This window comes from Pristis pectinata, chromosome 6 (assembly GCF_009764475.1).
Source record: "Pristis pectinata isolate sPriPec2 chromosome 6, sPriPec2.1.pri, whole genome shotgun sequence".
Taxonomy (NCBI): Eukaryota; Metazoa; Chordata; class Chondrichthyes; order Rhinopristiformes; family Pristidae; genus Pristis; species Pristis pectinata.
The window spans coordinates 69,431,453-69,454,829 of record NC_067410.1 but is presented as its reverse complement, the minus strand read 5'-3'; the positions used below and the strand labels follow the sequence as shown (position 1 = coordinate 69,454,829).

At 39.2% G+C, this 23,377-nt stretch overlaps 1 protein-coding gene across 6 annotated transcripts in view; it reads right to left on the bottom strand.

Moving 5' to 3' along the window:
• LOC127571635 (beta-galactoside alpha-2,6-sialyltransferase 1-like) overlaps window positions 1–23,101 on the bottom strand; it is a 65,774-nt gene extending 42,673 nt beyond the window's left edge. For 2 of the 6 annotated variants that reach the window (XM_052018201.1, XM_052018206.1), the window contains exon 1: window positions 3,564–3,713. The gene's annotated coding sequence lies outside the window, so the exon portion shown is untranslated. Of the gene's footprint in view, window positions 1–3,563; window positions 3,714–20,744; window positions 20,847–22,218; window positions 22,468–22,668; window positions 22,809–23,017 lie in introns of those variants that run through there. The other 4 variants (XM_052018204.1, XM_052018203.1, XM_052018202.1 and 1 more) reach the window with 4 other exon arrangements.
• Between the last annotated feature and the right edge of the window lie 276 nt (window positions 23,102–23,377).

Here is a 23,377-nt window from a genome sequence, read left to right as displayed (position 1 = left end):
AAAAAGGTTTAGAGGGATATGGGCCAACTGCAGGCAAACGAGACTAGCTTGGTAGACATCTTGGTCAGCATGGACATGCCAAGCTGAAGGGCCTGTTCCCATGCTGTACAACTCTGACTCCATTTCACAAGACCACAGATCATTGTAATTTAAAAAAATTAGAAAATGATCTAGAAGCTTCACATAAATTTAGTTTGAAAGCATTTGTGCATAGTTTACTGAACTTAATAGTTATAAATGACAAACTACATTTAACGATGATATATAGATGACTCTGGAAGGGCAGTGTTAAATGCCTGGTACTGGAGTTATTATTTTACAAGTTAATAGCTTCCTAGGCAGCTTCTAAAGGATATTTTTTAAAAAAAGTCACATCTATCTATTGTGATTCACCTGCAGGACAGACTGTGTAGAGGTGCCAGTAACTTCAGTCAAGAAGATACCGAAAGCAATAAAACGAACCAGATGTACTATTGTTCTTACCCACCCTTGATGGAAATCCAAACAGATTGTGGATGTTGGCCATGAACAAAGTCTACTTTTAGATACTACATTGTTGGGTCCAAAAGTGTGCAAATGGAGTTGGTGACTATTTCCATTCTGTAAAAAATTGCAAAATCCCATGCCACAGTGTTTCCAGGGTCCACCATGCTCCCTGATGCCAATTGCAGGCTTTATGGCATAATTCATGCAACATCCATTACTCTCCTTCTGTCACCTACCCAACAATGTCTTCATTTGAAGCTTCTATCACATGGTATCACCTTAGAGCTCACTGTACCACATGCCCTTTCTCTATTCACACCTGATGTAACACCACATCCAGATCTTACCTCTATACCATCTTCTGAAGTATGTACAGGTCTCAGTGCCCAAGCTGGTGAAGTCAAATGGCAGTATGACTCCAACGTCACTCTTTCTGGCTGACAGATGTCTGTCAGCTATATTGGAAATAAAAAGCCAGAAGCTTCAATTTGGAATTGTGCAAAGCTTCAGGCTTTACTAAAGAATGAAATGAAGCAATGAAAATCAAATACAAGTCTAATTTTACTGGCACTGTCAGTAGGTGTGCAGCCAGGTTCAGTACCTGAAGCTAGTAGAATAGCTGGAAGGACATACCATTCCAAGATGAAGCAAATAAGTTGCAAATTGTACCAGTGCCAGGCAATCACATCTCCAGCAAGACATGGTTTAACTCCCCCTTACTATGAAGCAAATTGATCATCACCAAATCCATCACCATCAGCAACAAGTGGTCATCACTGACCAGAAACTCAATTGGAACAGCCATATAAATAGTGCATCTAGAAAATCAGGCCAGACAGGTTATTTGCAGTGAGGGATTCAACTCTCAACTCAATGAAGTTTTTTTTGTCATGCAAAGCCAGAAATCAGGAGTTTAATAGAATGCATTCAACCATGCAAATGGAGAGTAACTCCAGCAATTCTCCACACAGTCCACAAGAACAAAGCAGGAAAATTCATCAACATCTTCCTTCAATATTTAATCCCTTTGCTGTCAATACATGGTATATCACATCAACAAGATGCCCATCAGCAACTTTTTCTTTCTCCAGAAAGACAAAATTCAACAAGAATTTGGTAACACCACCACCAGCCAGATCCCCTGCAGATCACATACTATCCTGACATGGAGTCAAAATACTGAAGCTCCCTACCTAGCAACATTGTGGGAGTATCTTCACTATATGGTCTGCAATAGTTGCGCAAGACTAGGGCAACTGGGGCTCAACAATGAACATTGGCTTCCCTACATTCCACGAATCGACCACACAAAAAAACAAACTCATTTGCTGACCTTGGCCACTCATGTTAGATCAGTGAACCTCTTGCAACACAACATTCATAGGATACTGCCTGACCTGCTGAGTTCTTCCGACGTTTTGTGTGTGTTGCTCCAGATCCACAAAACCCAAATCTTGTCATTGATCTCAGCAGCTATCTGATCCCACTGCCAGTACACCCATAGGACTCCTGGTGTTTGGAGTTACAGGAAGTCTTTTCTACTTTGAACTCCTCCTCCAAGCTCTCCCATCTAATATTCAAAGACCTTGAAGCCTGGTCTTCCTCACCTTATGATATTCTTCAGCATTTTCTTGATCAGGTTAACCCAGCCCGATTGTCAGCTCCCGCTCTAGCTCCATTGCGCCTATCCTTTAAGGACAGAAAACTAAATTTTAAGTAATGTAAACTAGCTTCAAATGGTGCAACATATAAAGTGCTGGAGGAACTCAGCAGGTCAGGCCACACCTGCATGACCTGCTTGTTCCTCCAGCACTTTGTGTCCATTGCTCCAGATTCCAGCATCTGCAGAATCTCGTGACTCCACTCCAGCTTTAAATGGTGCATATCACTCACGTTATCACCTGCTGACGTGCCAGCCAAGGGACAATGCACTTTACTTCTAGCTGGACCCTGATCATTAACATGAAAAAGCAGCACAAAATTGGTAGATGGACTGCATTGTAATCAATGCACCTGGATTAAATTAACATTCCCCAACCTGCTTTTGAGGCTACCAAATTTAGCCTAATACTTACAATAATAACAATAAAAGACCTGTATACCAAAATGAACTGAATTGTTTAGTAACATCTTTATTTTCACTCAGTCACATCCAGAAGACCTCTTGCACATATTTGCACTTACTTATTGCTAGGTTTTGCAACTAATGTTTCCCGTTCGTAGTACATCAGTGGTTTAATTTGAGCAAATGTTCCTGCACCTCTTAATATTTGGAAGTAAAAGTGCAAATCAGATAGAAAGCGAGATAAATTATATTCATTATGGAGAATCACACACAGATTTCTATGTTTAGGTTTATCCTTATTTTCTGTGAGAATACATTACAGAGACAATACTGAAGTCCACTGCCTGGTTACTTCTTTCAGTTTGTTGCTAGGCTTGAAGTGAAAGTCTTGATGCAATAATAGTCTGTAGAACTGTAATGGATTGCAAACTCACAGCCAAGGGACGAACAGTCAAGGTCAACCAGGGAAAAGAGTTTTAGTTTCTTAAACCACTTTCAGTAAACCGTATTTCCTCATACTTCGTTTCATTTTATATCTAAAAAGCAAAATGCTATTTGCAACATGTTAACTTTCCGTAGAATAGAAATATTAGTTTAAATGAGGGCATAGACAAAACATTCTAATCAAATTATGCATTTCTCAGTTATTTTCACGAGTATTCATTAGTATGAAAAGTAAATGCAAGACAACGCCGAAGACAGAAACAAAAGTTGTAAGAGTGAATTTAGAAACCGGACAAAGAGACTGTTATAATAAAATCCAAGGTTTTTAAAAGCTTTAAAAAAGTAAATAGTTTCAGAGCTAACTACCGATTAGATACCCACTCAAACAGACTGCTGCAATTTGAATCAAGTTTTATTTTAGAAGGCAAACCATGCTTACTTTGAAAATATAAATCGTGACTGAACCCTTGGAAGAGGCAAGTTTGGACACGAACTATTCACAGTCTGAATTAGAAAATCTTGGCAACTGAACGATAAAAGAAAATGGTCGGGAATTTGGAGTACTTACTTGAGAAACTGTTTCCCCATGCATTTCTGAAGGTTATTTGTAAAGTACTGTATACTCACTATCATTCTGCAAGCAACAGAACAAATGCAGAATTACCGTATTAAACTTAAAACAACCGAACTTCACCAGACCACACTAAATTCACTTCACAGCTCGTCCCGGCAAGCTTTAACGTCAGAACAGAGCAACAAAGAGGGAAAGGGGGGAGTGGGAGGTCGTTAATAAAACTATACGTTTCTCGTATATCTATTACTTACAAAAGTTTAGGTGGGTGGTTAGCAAAAAAAAAGCTACTACAAGAATAATTCAGCTTGGATTCAGACAGAAAGTATATCCTGATGGATGGTTATTGTCAAAGATTAAAGTTAGGAGCTTTTAAAATGAGTAGTTATGATGGTCTATGATTAAGAAGAGGTTGGATTTAAGTATTAGTCTAGGAACCTTCCTTCATTCCATTGATCTTTCCTATATTAGTTCTTGTAATAGCCTCCCTGATTAGTACTAATTAGTTCCATATTATGAGCAGTTGTGTGGCAAGTGGAAATTAGATTTAGTTTTGTTTCCAAACTATACCTCTTCCCCTACACTTTCCTAAAGGCAATAGGAATCAGGATACAGGTTCTGTATCTCATTCATAACCATTACCATTCTGCAAGCAAAAGTGTTGTCAGACTGGTCTAGCATGGGGTTCACAAAGTACAGCCTAATTCTCCCCCCAACGCATAGACACACTCTAGTTAAAACCAAGAACAATGTCGATATTAAATCTATTTCATTCACAGTATCTAGAACTGCAACACACCCGGTAATAGTTTGATCAACGTCTTTATAAAACCATTCTGTAAAAAATAACAGGAGTCCAAACTACCTGTTACAGGTTCAGCTCTGTTATGTATTTTGTATCTGCTTCAATAGTGCCTACTTTACCAATGACGTTTACCTTTATGGATGTTTATTCTAACTGACCTTTAACTATTTGCACATTACTGCAATATGGATTAGGAGCAGTAGTACTGATTGCCTCATGACCACAAGCAGTAATTTGTGTCCTGAACTGTCCATTACCTTTGATATGATCTACCACATCCTCCTCTGCAGCTTTCAGCTGGATGGTGCTGCATTCACCTGAGAAATGTGAAAGACAATTGAGAATGTTCTGGAATTTCTGTAGGAGGGGAGCTAGAGGGTTAACTTTTGTTCTGCCGATAGCCAAGGACTCTCCATGTATGGTGATGTTTTGTGTCTTGTCTGCCACGCAGGATGCGGCAATCTAGCAACCTTTGTTCCTCAAGAGTGCTAGACTGAGGCTGAAACTATGGTTGGTCACTTCTGCCATTTATTTCTGCTACTCACTTCTACTATTTGTACTTGGATGCTTGTAGTCACGTACTCTTGTAATATAAAAAAAAGGTTGTAATCTCTTGGTCAGGTAGAGCTGCGGAACTCCGCTTTTAGGAGTCTGAGCTCTCCATGAAATCATGCTACAATAAAGATTTCTGAAACAGATGCCTACCGTGCCTGCGTGATACTTTTCTGCAACACTTATCCATTCACTTGCATGCAGAGAGTTCCCTATAATGGCATCTCTCCCTGATTTGGCATTGCAGTTTCCTCAAAGACCTATCCTTGACCTGCTTCACATCTATGTGTTGCCCCTTGCCAATTTCCTCTGAAAATATATAGGCAGATCTTCTGTCAAAATCCACCCAGCTGACAGTCCCAAGTATAACTGTCACACCTCCATCCACTCAGCAGAGTTGTTGATATTGCTCATGAATGTTGTTACCAGAGTGCGATAGGAAGTTTTGATGAAAATAGTGCAGCACGCATGGCTGCCTTCTCCATATCCTTTCTTGGATATTAGGAGAATTAAGGGATATGGGATTAGTACAGGAAGGTGGCACTGAGACTCTGATCTTATAATTCGTGTGTTTGCCTGGGAAATGAGTAACAGGTGCTCATAAACTGAATAAAAATCCTTTTCTCCTTCCACATTCTTGCACAAGATAAGCTGAGGCTCACCACAAGGAGGACAATGTTTTTAGAACCTGCAGGCTGAACAGAGAAAATGTGCTAACAAATTTTAACACTAACTCAGCTTCTTGACAAAGCACTGAAGCCAACAGCTGCACACAGACAAAGGAGTAGAAGACAGAGGGACACAAAAGTCATGTTTTATCGCAGAAGTATCAGATGCTCTAATCCTTTATTTTTATATTCATTTTCCTTGATGTCGATATCACTGACAAAGTCAGCTTTTATTGCCCATCCCTAATTATTTTTGCAGTCAGTGATGCTGAACCACCTTCTTGAATGACCGCAGTTACATAGCAGTTAGGTTAATACCAGGGCATTTCAGAGGATGGTTAAGAGTCAACAGACTTTCCAGGTGAAACAGTTACTCACTAACACTTCTTCCAATCTAGTGCACTGCTGTCAGTGTTCACCACATAGTCTCCCCTACATTAGAAAAACCAAAAGCAGATTGCAGAATCACTTTACAAAGCACCTGCAGTCAGTCCAGAAGAGCAACTCTGAACTTCCAGTTGCTGGTCACTTAAGTTCTTCATTCTATTCCCTCTCTGACAAGTTCTTGAGTGAAGGTAAAGGCATATGATGCCCCTATCATTCAGTTCTACCAGATCTATTAACTGTGAACTGTTGTTCATCTGGGTCTGTGGTTGCCAATATGGTGTTAGTGGGTGGGACCCAGTAACATTAAAGGCAGATAAGATCACAATTGCGTTCAGATATTATATCTTACTGAAGAAGTTATGGCATCTTTGAATGACAAGAATAAAGTTAGTGTAGCAGTGTACTTCCAGCTGTACTTCCAATGCTGAAGTAGCAGCCTTGATCCAGGATCAGACTCTCACATTTGATTCAGACAGATGTGTGTTTAACCCCACTTCAGTGACTTGAACACACTACTAGGTTGACATTTCAGTGCTATACTGAAGGAGGTGCCCGTTACTCAAATTCAAATGACTATGGAGTACTTTGAGGGGAAAGGGGAGGCTCTCCTGTGGGAAGTATTTTACTCAGGGTCAATGTTGTTAGTTCACTCATAATGCCAGTGCATTCCTGTGCAAATGACAGTCAAAAATACTCAAGATATGGCAGGCAAGGCAGTGTGCAATATTGTTCCTTCATACACATGTGCTGTAGAGTTATTGTACCCACTAGAATCCCAGTAGACTTGCATTGGTTTGTTATAGCCAATGAACATAACCACTTCTGTTACAGAATTACAAAGGAGCACTTAGACTGCCTTTGATATTGGTGCACAGATTGCCTTTGTTGCGGAGAAAGATTGACAGCTGTGCCATGACATGAGCATCCCGACTGTTCCCTCCATTGTCATTCCTCTACACAGAACAAGATTATGCAGGGAACAGCATACAATAATTGATCTAAAATTCACCACTCCCCAAAGTGATGCAAGCTTTCTAAGACTTCTTGAACAATTTTCGTTGCAGCACTGAGCATATTGCACATGTGCTCCACCCGCAATTGTAACAAAAAAGGAGCCAGGATTTTAAATGGAAATAAACAAGAAGAACTTTACCCATCAATTTGTAATGGTGTATATATAGATTTTTGGAACGCAGATGACAAAATACCACACAAGAGTCTTATTAAGAATATGGCATCCCATGATATTAAGAGGCAAGTTATAGATGCAAAATTGACTCAGACAGGAAGTAATGGATTTTGGTAAAAGATATCTTTTAGACTAAAAGGTGGTTTGCAGTGGTCAGTTTTATGTTCCTAATTCTATGTAGTTTTTGTGAATGACTTATTGGGAACAGCATTATATAGTTTTCAAGTGGTACAAACATGCCAAAATAGTAAACAGTATCAATGATGGTTCTGCACTCGGGCTGACATAGGCTGACTTGTGAAATGGTAAAAAGCAGGTTAGGTGGAGTTCATTGCAGAAATGTGTGATATACTTTTGGAGGAACAATATCAAAAGGAAGCGTAGAGGGCACAGTTCTAAAAATGGAATGGAATACAGAGACTCCAGTGTCCAAATATGAAATACTTAAAGGTAGGAAAGACAGTTGAAAGATAGGTTTATTAAAAGCCTCTATGATACTTGGATTTATAAACAGAGAAACAGAATATAAACGCAAAGGAACATACGAGAAAAATAGAAGTCATTGGTTAGGCCAAAGCTGGAGTTGTGTGGACAATCCTGGGCACCATGTTCCGGGGAAGCTTTAAGAAAGAATACACAGTGAGTTTACAGAATGTTTCCATGAATGAGAAGCATTAAATTTGAGAAGACCTTGAGAAAGTTAGAACAATTATTCTTGGAACAGAGAAAGTGTAAGGGAGTGACCTAACGCAGGTAATCAAAATGATGATGGGTTTAGGTAGAAGAGAGACAGCTTTAAACACTCAACAACATATGGGCCACCTGATATTATAAGTTATCACCTCCTATTTCTCCATCCTCCGTCTATCTCTATCAAACCCAATTTCCATTCTCAACATTTTGCAAGTCAACGTTTCATTGTAGCTGATTTACCAAATGCTGCAACCAAGCTATTCATGGGCACAATGAGCCAGGTAATGAATTCAGCTCATGGAAATAACAGAAAATGGTAAAATAAAACTCCTGACAACTTTTTTTTTAATTATGTGTGTCATATACAAAGGACAAAGAACAATAGCTGATTAATTAATTTTGATATGGTTCCAAAGCAGGAATTATCCATGTGCAATCCAATACAGGGTCAAAAGAACAAGTTGGATCTTCATGAAAGCACAGTGTTAAAAATGTTTGGGATACTAACAAATAGCAAGCAGAAGAGCTGCAGTCAGGTACTGCAGTTTCTCATCCATTCAGTAATTCTATCCTTGTAAAGCTTACTCGCCATATAATATCCAAACAATTATTGTCCTGTGATGAAGTGAAGGAGGTGAGAACAAGACAAGTGAAAATGTGCCAACATAAAAGTTTAATAGAAACAAGGACTACAATAAATAAAGATGAGAAAACCTTGTTGATCTATAATACCTGCATAAACCTTAATTGTGTTTTTTCTCCGCACCCACACAGCTCAGGTTTCCAAGATAAATTATTCATCTATTGAAAGCAAGGACAGGTAGGGTTGTTTGGTGCAGTTTATTTATATTCTGGCTTTCAAACAAGTGCTTTCAACAATAGGCTATTCAAAAAAACTAGTCAATTATTTCCATTTTTCAAACAATGGAGGATTTGTCTGTCCAGCAGACGTCATTTGTATAGTCTCTCTTCAGCTCAATAATTCACTGAACCTAATAATATTAGAATAGTAATTAACTACTCGTATGGAAAGCTATGTGTGTGGTACTGTTACTGATTCAGCAGCTACCAGAGTAGCAACCACCAGGACCCCACAGAGAAAGAGGCAACGGTAGCCTGAATTCCTTCTGGTACCACAGATCACTGAAACTTGCTAATGCTACCAGTCCTCAAGAAGAATAGTTTTGATAATTCATTCTTCAAAAGAAAATTACACAATGACTGGAAATCTGAAAACACAACCAAATTCATTAGAAAGAGAAACAAAGTTAAATTTTTAGGTCAAGGACCTTTCATCAGAACTGGGAAGGAGAGATAAGGTGGATGTTAAGCAACAGGGAGCATGAGATAAGGGGGTAGTGGGATGTCTATGATAGGGTGAAACCAGGGCGACTATGGGCACAAACTGTACTCAGGGTTATCTGGCCAATGAGTGAATGGAAGCAGTTAGAGAGTGAGAACGTAGACAAAAGATTGTAGGAATTGCAACACCTTACCTTCCTTTGTCTATTAAAGATTATCCCCATGGTCATTCTTGTTTTACCCTATTAGAGACATCACTTCTCTACCACTCTCATGTACTTTAATTAGCTTCTTTAGTGTCTTTCCCAGTTCTGACAAAAGGTCTTTGACCTGAAATGTGACTCTATTTCCCTTCCCACTAATGCAGTCTTTTCAACATTTTCTATTTTTTATTTTGCATTTCCGGCTTCTGCAATTTTTTTGATTTTCATATTCATAACCATCTTATCCTGATGGTACTCTTGTTTACCCAACTAACTTTAGGGCAATCGCTACTGAAACCTTGGAGAAATGGCACTTGCTGACACAAAACTAAAAGCACTCCCTCCACTTCTTCTATGGCACATCCCCAGATCCATAAGTTCCTTCTGCATGAAATCCAGTCGCATTTCAGTGCTAGCAGCCACAAGAGATCCTGCAGATGCTGGAATCTGGAGCAACACACACAAAATGCGGGAGGAACTCAGCAGGTCAGGCAGCATCTATGGAGGGAAATAAACAGTCAACATTTTGGGTCAAGGTCCTTCATCAGGACCGGAAAGGAAGAGGGCAGAAGCCAGAACAAGAAAGTCAGTGCTTAGCAGCACCAGCAGCCAATTTTGTTTATGCTATGTTCTGCTCTTACAAAATACAGTGCAGCAATCAGGGAGAGCAGCACTGGAAGTCTGTTCTGTGATGTGGAGAATGGTCCTATGTACTAACCATTCAAAATGATAGATATAGGAAAAGAAGTGAATGTAATAAGGAATACAGTAAGAATGTTAAGAGAAAGTGATAGCAGATAACAGGGGCTGCAATTGAAAGGCAAATATAGAGAAGGCAGATGAAGATAAGGGAATAAAGGTCCAGCACAAGACACGGTATGGAAACAATATAAATTTAATCTAAAAGTCATATTTTTCTTGTGGATGAAGTGACCTGCATCAGTGTTACTCTGCAAATATCCTTTGAGATGCTGGCGTTAGAAATCTAAAGTAAAAGCAGGAAATGTTGAAATGTTTGGCAGGTTGGACAGTATCTGTGGAGAGAGAAAAGAGTTTGGATTTAGCCTTCATTGTTTTATCTGTTGTTTTAATTCCCTCATTTAACACATAAATTGCATGGAACACATTGTTCCTACATGCCAGGACTGTTCATAAATCATCAGCCACTTAGGGATTACAAATTCTTGCTACTTTTCTAAACTGGCATTCATTCTTAGTGCATCACAGGTGTGGTATTGCTACCCAAGGGCCCTGATCATCATATGCTAACAAATCTGAATCACTGGCTCCAGAAATATGTTACAAATCATAACAGTCACTAGATGTGCTATCATCTTACCATGTTATGTCATATGAATGCTTGACTTCATCACATGAAATATTGCTTTAACACATGTCTTAACTAATGGAAAGTTTTAGGCCAAACATTTGGGTTTTGAATTCTTGCTTGAACCTTGTTAAAAACTGAACTTCATTTCATTACTTAATCATCGTCCCATATGGTTGGCAAAATGCAATCCAGAACTTAAACATGTAGAGTTGTTTTGCTGATTGCAATGACGTGAGTTTTCTTTTAATCTTAACTTCTTATGCTCAAGTCCTAGCTGGTAGATCTTCCTGTTGAAGGAAATGGCAATCATCTTGCTAATCAAAGACTGATTTTTCCAGAGAGTACTTGCTGAATCTTTGAGGCCCAGGGTGTCAAAAACAATGCAAATAAAAGACAAGTCTGACTTCACATCTGACTTACTCAAATATGTTGCAATAGTCAAAGACCCTGTTTTCATTTGGACCCTTTGCCCACACATTATGTACGAATTATAACATGTTCCTGTAAAAGGAAGTATGGTTAAAAAATATAGCATCAACATAACACATTTGTTTCATGAAAACAAATTCAACATATAAGCAATTCACTTTGATATAACATGAATATTATATCAATGTACACTACTGAAAATCTTTGAGAAATTTCTGGCTCTCTGAGATGCACAATTTTATTTTAGAGTCTCGAAGAGCAGCGATGGAACAGTCTCTCAAATGCAAGTTGTTGTGATTTTTTTTGGAGCTCTAAATCAAAATTTACTATACTCCATCAATCTTGATGAATAATATTATTGTAAGGAACATAAAGAAATAAGACCAAGTGTAGGCCTTACAATCCACGCAAACCCATCTGCCATTTTATAAATGGCTGCTCTGATATTGTCCTCAGCACTTTCCTGCTTGTTTCCCAAAACTCTCCACTCCTATATAGTTCGAAACTCTGAATATATTCAAGGCTGAGAAAGATAATGACTTAGCTTTCATAGCCTTCTGAGTAGAGAATTCTATAGATCCATAAATCTCAGTAGAAATTCCTCCTTATCTCCACCTTAATTGGGTGAATCATTCTGAAGTTATCCTATATGGTTCTGGATTGCTCCATGAGGGGATATATCCTTCATCATGTATCCTATGAAGCCCCATCCGGAATTGTATATGCTTCAATAAGATCACCCCTCAATATTTCAAATCCATTGAGTTCAATATTTCAAGTCCTTCATTCCAGGAATCAAATCAATGAAACTTCTCTAAACTTCATTCAATGCAAGTATATCCCTCCTTAAATAAGGAAACACAAACTGTACGCAGCTTTTCAGGAGCAATACAGTCTCTGTACAGAAGTAGCACTTCCATATTTTTGTTCTGAATTCCCCTTGCAACAAGGGCCCCAACATTCCTTTTCCTTCGTCATTATATGTTGTACTGACTTTCCATGTTTCCAGTACAAGCACACTTAGATTCCTCTGTAAGCAGCACTTTGTAGTCTCTTCCATTTAAAGAAAGGGTTTACCCGACCCTGTGGTTTGCTCTGTTGGAAGATCATTGATTCCTCTTTGTATTTTGAGCAATATTAACCAGAACACTTATTTTTGATGACTTAATTTTTAATTCATAATCACTGAATTTTTGAACTATGAAACTATATTGTCACTTCAGTGAGTCAAAACAGACATTTGGATAAATAAAAGGAGAAATATGTCTATCTTCATGTGTATGGACTATGACATATACTGCAATGTTTAATATATCTATTGTACTTGACCTCAGCTTCTAAAACATTGCAGATTGAAGGAGCAGGAAGAACATCCAATTATAAAGTAAAAGCATTCTCTAACATCCTAACTGATCATGTGCTTTGTCTCTTCCACCTAATTGTACATTCACATATCTAATAAGAGAGAGGAATCGTGGAGGGAAGAATAGACCGAAAGCTATAATCAATTGTGATTATAACATCCAAATCAATCAGAATTGATTTTTGGAATTCGAAATATACAAAACTGATGAACATCTTGACACCATCACAATTAAGAATTCACCTATTTGAGATAGAAGATATCTTTGTTGGAACTAGATGAGCATAAAATATTTCCTAAAAGATCTCTTAAACTTGACAGGGATTGCACAATCTTCATTGCATAATAATGAAAGCAATCCGAAGGGCTGTCAGAAAAACTGCTGCATTTTGAATCAAATTTGCTTCTGAGAGAAGTGGGAAGTAAGGAAAGTTGCTTATTTTAGGATTTCCCCTCTGAGGTCTCCTGTAAGTCTTATACACGCAGATTCATCACTTTTATGGTTTCCGTTTTTAATTATATACCACGGAAGGGTAACATGACTGAAAAAAAATGTTGCAACAGGTACTACAAACTCTTGATTTAAGTTTGCACACTAAAGCGAAGACAACTAACCCTTCAATTTTGTCACTTCTTAATCTTCTCAAACAAGATTAACAATGATCCCTTTATCAAAAGATGAAGATAGTTAAGGAGAGTCATTTGCCCTATTTACCAGACCAAAGATTTAGTATTGAGACCTGATTGCTGCAATGTGCCTTGACAGAAGCTGAGGTGTTGTTCCTCAAGTTTACTTTAGGCCTGCTTACTAGGTTTACAATTAACCATGGTGAAAGCTAGCCCTTATATCGGTTTCATTCAGCCCCGCATTAAATCAAAAGAACTGCTTTACATAATTTGATTCCTTGCTTTTAATGATACCCATCTCTGCTAATAATATGGCTGAATATCAATATTGAAAAAAATCTTGTAAAATAATTGAGTAAAATAGATTAGCACAGAACAGTACAGCACAGGAAGGAAGTGAGAAGATGTAGTGAATAGTGAGATGATGATTCAGGAGGTTGCACAAGAGCTTGCCATAATCTTTCTTTAGATGCATGAGGAGAATGCTAAATACATAGAACACAGAACAGTACAGCATGGGAACAGGCCCTTCAGCCCACAATGTCTGTACCAAGCATGATGCCAAATTAAACTAATCCCTTCTGCCTGCATGTGATCCATATCCCTCCATTCCCTGCATATTCATGTGCCTCTCTAAAAATATCCTGAATGCCACGATCCACTACCACCCTCGGCAGCCTGTTCCAGGCAGCTACCACTCTCTGTGTAAAAACTTGTCCCATACATCCCATTTAAACTTTCCCTCTCTCACCTTAAAGTTATGCCCCCTAGTATTTGACATTTCTACCCTGGAAAAAAGATTCTGGCTACCTACCCTTTCATTATTTTATAAAATTCCATCAGGTCTCCCCTCTGTTTCCAACACTCCAGAGAAAATAATCCAAGTTTGTTCAATCTCTTCTTAAAGCTAATACCCTCTAATCCAGGCAGCATCCTGGAAAACCTATCTGAACCCTCTCCAGAGCCTTCACATCCTTCCTGCTATGGGACATCTGGAACTGCATGCAATACTCCAATTGCAGCCTAACCAAAGTTTTATACAACTGTAACATTAAGTCTTCTATTCTGGTGTTACACTGCAGATGATGTAGAATAGTATCTTTGACCCAACACAGGAAGGCACAACAGACAACCTCATCTTCAGTGAAAGATCCTAGTAAAGAAGAAAAAAACAAAGATTCAATTGTATAATAGTATAATCCCAACAGAAATTCTCAGTTCATGCTTTACATTTATTTTAAATTTCCTTCTGAATTTATTATATTGCATTAATATGTTTTCCTACCAAATCATAGTGTTTCCTTCTCCTTCTATGTCAGATTTCTAATCTGAGACCAATAAGTGTCATAAAATCTAATGCCTGAGCTAATGCTATTACAGCAGGTTCAATTCCCACCGCTGTCTGTAAGGAGTTTGTACGTCCTCCCCATGTCCTCGTGGGTTTCCTCGAGGTGCTCCGGTTTCCTCCTACATTCCAAAGACATACAGGTTAAGAAGTTGTGGGCGTGCTAATGTTAGCACCGGAAGCGTGGCAACACGTGCAGGGTACCCCCAGAACATTCCACGCAAAGGTGGATTTCACTGTGTGTTTCGATGTATATGTGACTAATAAAGAAATCTTATCTAATCTTAACTTTGATCATTATTTACATGTCACGTCAGCTGCCCAGACACTTGAGGTCAAATTGGATAATCCCTGAAAACAAGTTGGGAATCTCAATGGTCACTTAATGTAACATTGACAGCACACCATTAGGATCACTACATTCAGCCAGGAGTAGTAATACTTTCGATTGGCTGCAACCATCAATAGGAGGCCTGATATTATTATCTGCCAATGTTAGTCCAACTTAAAACTAGCTTGCACTGCTTGAAGCTAAACTGAATCTTTCAAAACAGGAGATACATTATGGCTATTGGATCTGTTAACATCATTTAGGAAAGTGCTGTACAACAAAGTACAGTGGTGACCATGGTAAAAATGAGCCCCAAGGCTTTGCAGTGAGAGTCTTAGTGGAGGAGGCACAAAAGCAGAAAGTCATCCTGTATACACAGAGTTTGAGACAAGAGGCCTCCCAGACATGTGATGGTGGGAGTCATGGAGGCCAATGTCTGAAGTCCAACTCCAATGAACTGAATGCAATATTACAAAATGTTATTGACCTCACACATGGTCAAGATCTGTGAATGTATCTACAAATGCTGTCAGCAGTGAAAATATCCTGGCATATTCCTCAATTTACCCACCAAAAATCTTTTAACCAACATTCATATGCTTCAGACATCAATACCACTGCAAGATTCACACCCACATCCCACAATTTGAAATTGAGCAGTATTACTCTCATAACATAAAAATTACAAGCTCTCTTTGTGCTTTGGAGGGAACTTTGGGTCTGGCATCCTTTTGACTTGTCTTAATTCTCTGTCTCAAGCTCAGAAAGGCCCTTATGGCAGGGAGTGGTGGCTGAAGTGCTGTCTGGAATGGGCAGTGCACAGCTACTATGCAAACACATGGAACACAGGAGGTAAGGAGATCACCCACATGCTCCTCCCAAGTTCTTGGTGAGTACAAAAAATATTTACTTTATTGTTTAATAGTCTCCTTCAAGCTGGACCATTTATATTTAAATAATAATTATACATAAAATACATTAAGTATGACTTAATGTTAGAGTTAAGGACACTTAAAAGGGAAAATGTATTGACATTACTGGAACCAAAAGTTTGTACAACCAACAGCTGATATTATCACATGTGTTCACTGCTGGCAACCAAAGTGAATTCCTCCATCAGCTCTTGAATGTAAAGTTTCTAGCACTTAGCAGTATCTACTACGTGAACATATGAAAATCAACAACCTGAATCTTCAAGTCCCAACCTAAAAATGACCCCTTATCTTGACTCACTGCTTCATGCTAGTTAACCAACTCTCCATTTGTGTTAACATATTACCTCCAATACCATGAACTCTGAACTTGCAAAGCATCATTTTCTAATCTATCTTGTTGAATGCCTTTTGAACATACAAAAACATTACATAGTGGGTCCCTTCATCCACTCTGGATGATAATTCCTCAAAGAACTGTTCAAAACCTACGTCTGGGCATGCTGTCTGGAATGGGCAGTGCATCACTACCATGCAGTGAAAACCCCAAAGACATGGAACACAGGAAGCAAGGAGATTGCCCCTATGATCCTCCCAAGTTCTTGGTGAATACCAAAAGCATTTACTTCTTTGTTTTTGTTTAATAGTCCATCCAATTCCTTGTGTCTCCATTAAACTGGAACAATTATGTTTAAATAATAATTATGCTTCGAGTGTTTCAAATGGCTGCGAGGTTTATCAGATCCCACTTGTAAGATGTTGCTCACAAATGCAGACCTGCTCGAGTTGCCAAGGGACGCTGTATGTGTTAAAGTATTCTAGCTGCCGTAGTTTACATCTTATGGTCTCAACAGCTAAGTGCAGCAGTCCTCAAGTACGATTACTGGTGCAGCCACCTCTGTTTATAACTTGTTTGGGAAGCCTGGAGTTTAACAATAATTCCCTCCATGCCACTCTGGTTGAAATGTTTCAATGTACATGTGACTAATAAAGATATGTCATCTTATCTTATCTTAAATGTAAATCAGCCACGTAAGCATATAATTCTTGCAAAATAGTAGCAAAAGCCAAAGGAAATCAACCAGCAATAGGCAAATAGTTGTTGACCTTTTTAAATAGTACTGTAGTACTGGTGGAGTATGTTTCACAATGCTTGACATGTGTCCAATAATACAAGTGAGGGGGTTGGCGAGAATGTTGCGATCCCAAAAGCTATGCCAGGGTCAAAAATTGTTGCATGTACTGAGCCGATAATATGCCTGTTCCGTATACCTTTAAGAGGGTGGGGGGGTGGGAAGGAACCAATCATGGTTAACCAAGGAAGTTAAGGAGAGTACTAAACTGAAGAAGAAACACATGGTGCAAAGGTTAGTTGTAGCTTGAAGGCAGGGTTAAATTTAGTATCCAGCAATGGAGAACAAAACAAAATCAAGAAGGAGAAAATAAACCGTGAGGGCAAATTAGCAAGAAATATGAAAAAAAAACTCCTTTAAGTACATAAAAAGAACAAAGTCATGAGTGAACATGGACCCTTCACACAATGAGACTACGGAAATAGTTATGGGGAACAAGGAAATGGCAGAGGATGTTTGTAGTATTTTGTACTATAAAGAGTGCATCATTCTTTACGACAGAAAATACAATGAACATCCCACTAATACAAAGAAAAACGGGGGAAGAATTAAATATCATCACCATTTCTATAGGATTAGTGTTAGGCAAACTGATGGAGCCCAAGACTGATAATTTGTCTGTAATTGGCAAAAAAGTTGGGATCAATTACTAAGGTGGAAAAAGTAGAACATCAGGAAAGTCATAATCTGATCATGCAGAATCAGCACATCTTCATGAAGAAGATATCATGTCTGACCAAATTATGACCATTCTTTGAAGAAGTATTAGCCAGAGTGAGTAAAGGGAACCACTAGATATAATATTTTTGGATTATCAAAAGGCATTCAACAAGATGTCACAGAATCCGTTGCTATGCAAAGTCAAGGCTCAAGGTGTTGTTGGTAAATACATTGACATGATTAGAGGTTGGCTGACTGGCAGGAAGCAGTGAGTAATGAAAGGGGGTCACTTTTAGCTTGGCAATGTCTAATCAGTGGGATGCTACAGACATTGATGCTGCCATTGAAGCTGTATGCAATATATATTAATATTTTACAGGAAGGAAGCAAACATACTACAGTCAAATTTATTGATGAAGAGTGATGGGATGTGGGGTTGGTTGCATGGTGAAAGCAGCTGTATGGAGAATAGAAACAGTTTACGGAGATATCGACAGGCTGAATGAAACAAGGTAACGTGCCTTAATGACTACCGACCAGTGGCTCTGACATCCAACATCATGAAGTGCTTTGAGAGGCTGGTCATGGCACACATTAACTCCAGCCTCGTAGACAATCTCGACCCACTGCAATTCACCTACTGCCATAACAGGTCTACAGCAGACGCCATCTCCCTGGCCCTACACTCATCTCTGGAGCACCTGGACAGTAAACACACCTACATTAGACTATTGTTTATTGACTACAGCTCTGCCTTCAATACAATAATTCCAAGCAAACTCATCACAAAACTCCGAGACCTGGGACTCAACACCTCCCTCTGAAACTGCATCCTCCTCAACACCTCCGGCATGATTATTTTCAACACTGGTACCCCACAAGGCTGCGTCCTCAGCCCTCTACTCTACTCCCTATACACTCATGACTGTGTGGCCAGATTCTGCTCTAACTCCATCTACAAGTTTGCAGAAGATACCACCATAGTAGGCCGTATCTGAAATAATGATGAGTTGGAGTACAGGAAGGAGGTAGGGAGCTTAGTGACATGGTGTCATGACAACAACCTTTCCCTCAAAGTCAGCAAAACAAAAGAGCTGGTCATTGACTTCAGGAAAGGGGGCACTTTACATGCACCTGTCTACATCAATGGTGCTGAGGTCAAGAAGGTTGAGAGCTTCAAGTTCCTGGGAGTGAACATCACCAATAGCCTGTCCTGGTCTAACCACGTAGACACCATGGCCAAGAAAGCTCACCAGCACCTCTACTTTCTCAGGAGGCTAAATAAATTTGGCATGTCCCCTTTGACACTCACCAATTTTTACCGATGCACCATACAAAGCATCCTACCTGGATGCATCACGGCTTGGTATGGCAACTGCTCTGCCCAGGACCACAAGAAACTGCAAAGAGCTGTGGACGTAGCCCAGCACATCACGGAAACCAGCCTTCTCTCCATGGACTTTGTCTATATCTCTTGCCGCCTTAGTGAAGCAGCCAGCATAATCAAAGACCCCACCCACCCAGGTCATTCTCTCTTCTCTCCTCTCCCATTAAGCAGAAGATACAAGAGCCTGAGGACACATACCACCAGGCTCAAGGACAGCTTCTATCCCACTGTGATAAGACTATTGAACAGTTCCCTTTTATGATGAGATGGACTTCTGACCTCACAATCTACCCTGTTTGACCTTGCACCTTATTTTCTACCTGCAATGCACTTCCTTGTAGCTGTGACATTTTACTCTGTATTCTGTTATTGTTTTTAACCTGTACTACCTCAATGCACTGTATAATGGATTGATCTGTACGAATGGTATGCAAGACAAGTTTTTCACTGTGACAATAATAAACCAATACCAATATGCAAAAAGTTGGCAAATGGAGTATAACAAGAGAAAGTATGAAGTTGTTCACTTTGGTGGAAAGAACAATAAAACAGATTATTTAAATAGAGAAAGACTGCAGAAAGTTGCAGCATAAGTTATTTGGGAGCCCTCTGACATGAAGCACAGAAAGCTAACATATGGAAACACAAGACCACAGATGTTGTTCAACCCGCTGACTTCCTCTAGTAGATTGTTTGTTGCTCAAGCTAATATATAGATAGTCAGGGAGGCTAATGGAATGCAGGTTTTATTTCAAGGTTAGAATATAAAAGTAGGGAAGTCTTCCTACAACTGTACAAGACACCAGTGAGAACACATTGTGGGTGCCGTATATTGTTTTGGTCCTCTTATTTAAGGAAAGATATGTTATCATTTGAGACAATTTAGGGAAGCTTCATTAGGATGATCCCAAGCATGAAGGGATTGCCGTTTGAGGAAAGAATGAGCAGGTTGGAATTGTATTCACTGGAGTTAAGAAGAATGAAGAGTAATCTTATCGAAACATGTAAGATTCTAAGGGGGCATGACAGATAAATGTTGGGTGGATGTTTTCCCTCATGGGAGAGTCTAGGACCAGAGGGCATAGTCCCAGAATGAGACTTGAGATGAAGAAAATTTGTGAGTCTTTGGAATCCCTTTCCATGAAAAGCCATGAGGCTGAGGCATTGACTATATTCAAAGCTGAGATAGATTTTTTTTAATCAGTAAAGGAATTAAGGCCTATGGGTATAAGGCAGGAAAGTGGACTTGTTGGATGACCTTATTGAATGGTGGAGCAAACTTGAGGGACTGAATAGCCTATTGCTATTTCTTATGGACTTAAAGTGAATATTAGAAACAGATGTGCTAACCCTTTCATCAAGCTATTGATTTGCATCCCTAAATATGTGCACGTGTGCATGGACATCATTTGTGGAACCAAGGGCACTCCTGGCAGGCAAATATAAGGCACAAATGAATTTAAATTCATTATTATCCTCCCTGATCTTTGCTGGTGTAGAGTTGAGCTATAGTTCCAACAATATAGAAAAAGTCATCATTTCAACAAGACAGACTTTTAAATGAGACATATGTTAAGAGAAAGCAGTCACCCTATTAGCCAGCCAAACCAGTAATTTACTGCAAAAAATGCAAGAGCACAAACATGTACATTCTCAATTCACACAACTTTCTGTACGTAGATACATAGTCAAAGCAGTGCAGTATATTGTAGCTTAAAATAAAGTAAAAGCTCCAACTAGTGAGCACATTGCTAAAAATGCCAAAACAGAAGTTTCTGTTTTAGTGCTTAAAGAAACATACTTGCAATATAAAGTTCCTACTCGATGAAATTGCTTACTTACATCCTTAACCTCTGACAGCTTCTGTTATTTTTAAACTATTCTCTAGTTGAAGATCTTTTCTATAGACATGAGAAAAAAGCATAACATCTTGAGGAAAGTGAAGCAAAAGTGTCTCACTGATGTCAGTCAGTTAGATTCTTTTCACAAACGTACTTACAATGCCTTTACAGAAATATTGTCTCTGCACAGGAATTGCAAGGAGCCCCGCCCCAACTCTCTCTCTCTCTCTCTCTCTCTCTCTCTCTCTCTCTCTCTCATCTACTTAGGTTTTGTTTCTCCTAATGATCTACTATCTAATGATCTACTATCCTGGACTATAACTGATTTGAAAGCTAAATTTTAATGCAAACACTGGAACCGGTGGAGACTGATTTCACTGCCAGTAATTTCAGCTCCATTGACCTCAGAACTATTTCCCTCTCAGGTATTTGATTATTCAAATGCAATTGATGGGAATTTTTCATTTCAACCCAACATTCTCAAAATCTCTGTGGCAACTAATCCCGGAAGAAGGTCAGTCCTCTGGTGAATTCTCTAATGTCACATCTGGGCAAAGACATGAGGGATAGAAGAGGCATAAGAAGTTAGTGTATGCATTTCTGATCTCTCTGCTCAGCAAACTGAAGCAGAAATGATGCATACAGAGATGACAAGGAGCAAATCAAGTTTAAATAGGATAGGTTCCTCACCACAGATTCAATATCCAAAAAAGCTTGCCAACACCACTTCATTAAATGGATTTTTGGGAATGTTGTTGCAATACAAAAGATGGCTTTGAAGCTATACCTAATATGAATCATTGCTTTAAGAAATGAGAAAATTAAAAAGGCGTAGTATAATCTTTTAGTCCTCACTAACCAACCTCCTGCACTGTGAGAGAGGTACTAGAGGACTGCATGAGCCCATGGAGTAATCAACCCTCGTGTGACTCACTGTCCAGTAAATGGGAGAAATGTTGCATGACTTTTTTCCTCTCTGGCACCACACACAGAAATGCCTACATTATCATTTTTTACTAACAAATATTGTTATAAACCATTGGCAGTAATGTTACAACAAAATAGAAACTTGAATTGAGAACTAGAACACGTCTATTGCAAAAGAACAATAACAGACTCAGTCTTAAAATGGACTGGCTGTCTTAAAATAATTAACCAAAACCATTGTTACTAAACAATAGGATAAAAAGGGTACTAAAAGAACAAAACAGACATATTAGATGGAAGAGGAGTAGGGTCTCTGGCTAACGATAATTGTTCTGTTTTGCATTGTTGCTGGCACATCTTTGTAAAATAAAACTTAGAAGTTTCTACAGCAAAGTTCACTATTTCACTTCTTAAAATACATAGAAAGCATTGATTAATTAGGTAAAGCAAAAGAGGAGAGTAAAGGAACAATTCTTCATTCCATGCCAGACTGTATTTCATTAAAAGACTTTAGTGCCTGTGGAGCTCAACAGAAAGAACTTAAATACCTTGTGTTAACGTGCAGTTTGCTGCTGCTCCAGATCTCTCTTGTGACATGCTTTTTCCTCCTTGTGTTCATGTGCTCAGTTCCAAATGTTCCTGTGAAACTGAGCTCAGCAGTGACAGACCCTGAGGTTTCTATTTTCTCCTTCAATCCATAGAGGCAAAGTAAAAGAAACTTTGTTTGCTGTGAAATATTTGAACAAAAAAGAAACAGGCTGGTGTTGTGAACACTGTCATCGAACCCACCCCCACCTTCTGCTGCAGACAGCTCATGACCTCATGCCTTGTGCTATGCATTACCCTACAGCAGAGCACCACTCAGCATTGCAAAGTATGTTAACTCGAACTGCACAGGTCGGTCTGTGAGTTCACTTCACCTTGCGTGGAAAGGCCAGGCTAGGAAGTGGTTTCCAATACACAAAATACAAAAGCTTGGAGGGCAGAATCAAACTTACGGTGCATTTGACAAACAATGGGGGAAAAAAATCCGATCCATCGGCCCAGATCAATATTCTCGAACTAAAGTTTGGATAAAACAGAATTTGTTGCCAAAATAGTAGCAGGTTTAACAGTGCAGCCGTGCACTGCTTTTAATAGGTAATTAGTCCAACAATTTATGGTGAGGAAGGAATACTGCATGAATTGCAAATCACCACAAGCTGGTGGTTGATTTGTTCTGCCCTGAGGCTACACTCATGACAAAGGCAGCTTGCCACCAACTTCCCCATGAGTTTCATTTGATTACTAAATTTACATATTTATTTCCAACTAAGCTATCTGAAGAAATGTGGCACTGACACTTACGGTAGTGTAGCAGTTAGCATAACGCTCTTACAGCACCAGTGACCCGGGTTCAATTCCAGCCACTGTCTGTAAGGGGTTTGTACACTCCCCCCGTGTCTGTGTACGCTCCCCTCCGAGCGCTCTGGTTTCCTCCCACATTCCAAAGATGTACGGGTTAAGAAGTTGTGGGCATGCTATGTTGGCGCCAGAAGCGTGGCAACGCTTGTGGGCTGCCCCCAGAACACTCTACGCAAAAGATGCATTTCACTGTGTGTTTTGATATACATGTGATGAATAAAGAAATCTTACCTATCTTAATTCATAGCCTTCTTTTATTTCAAAGTAGTTTCCAATACACTTCTATCCATTTCTTTATTTCTC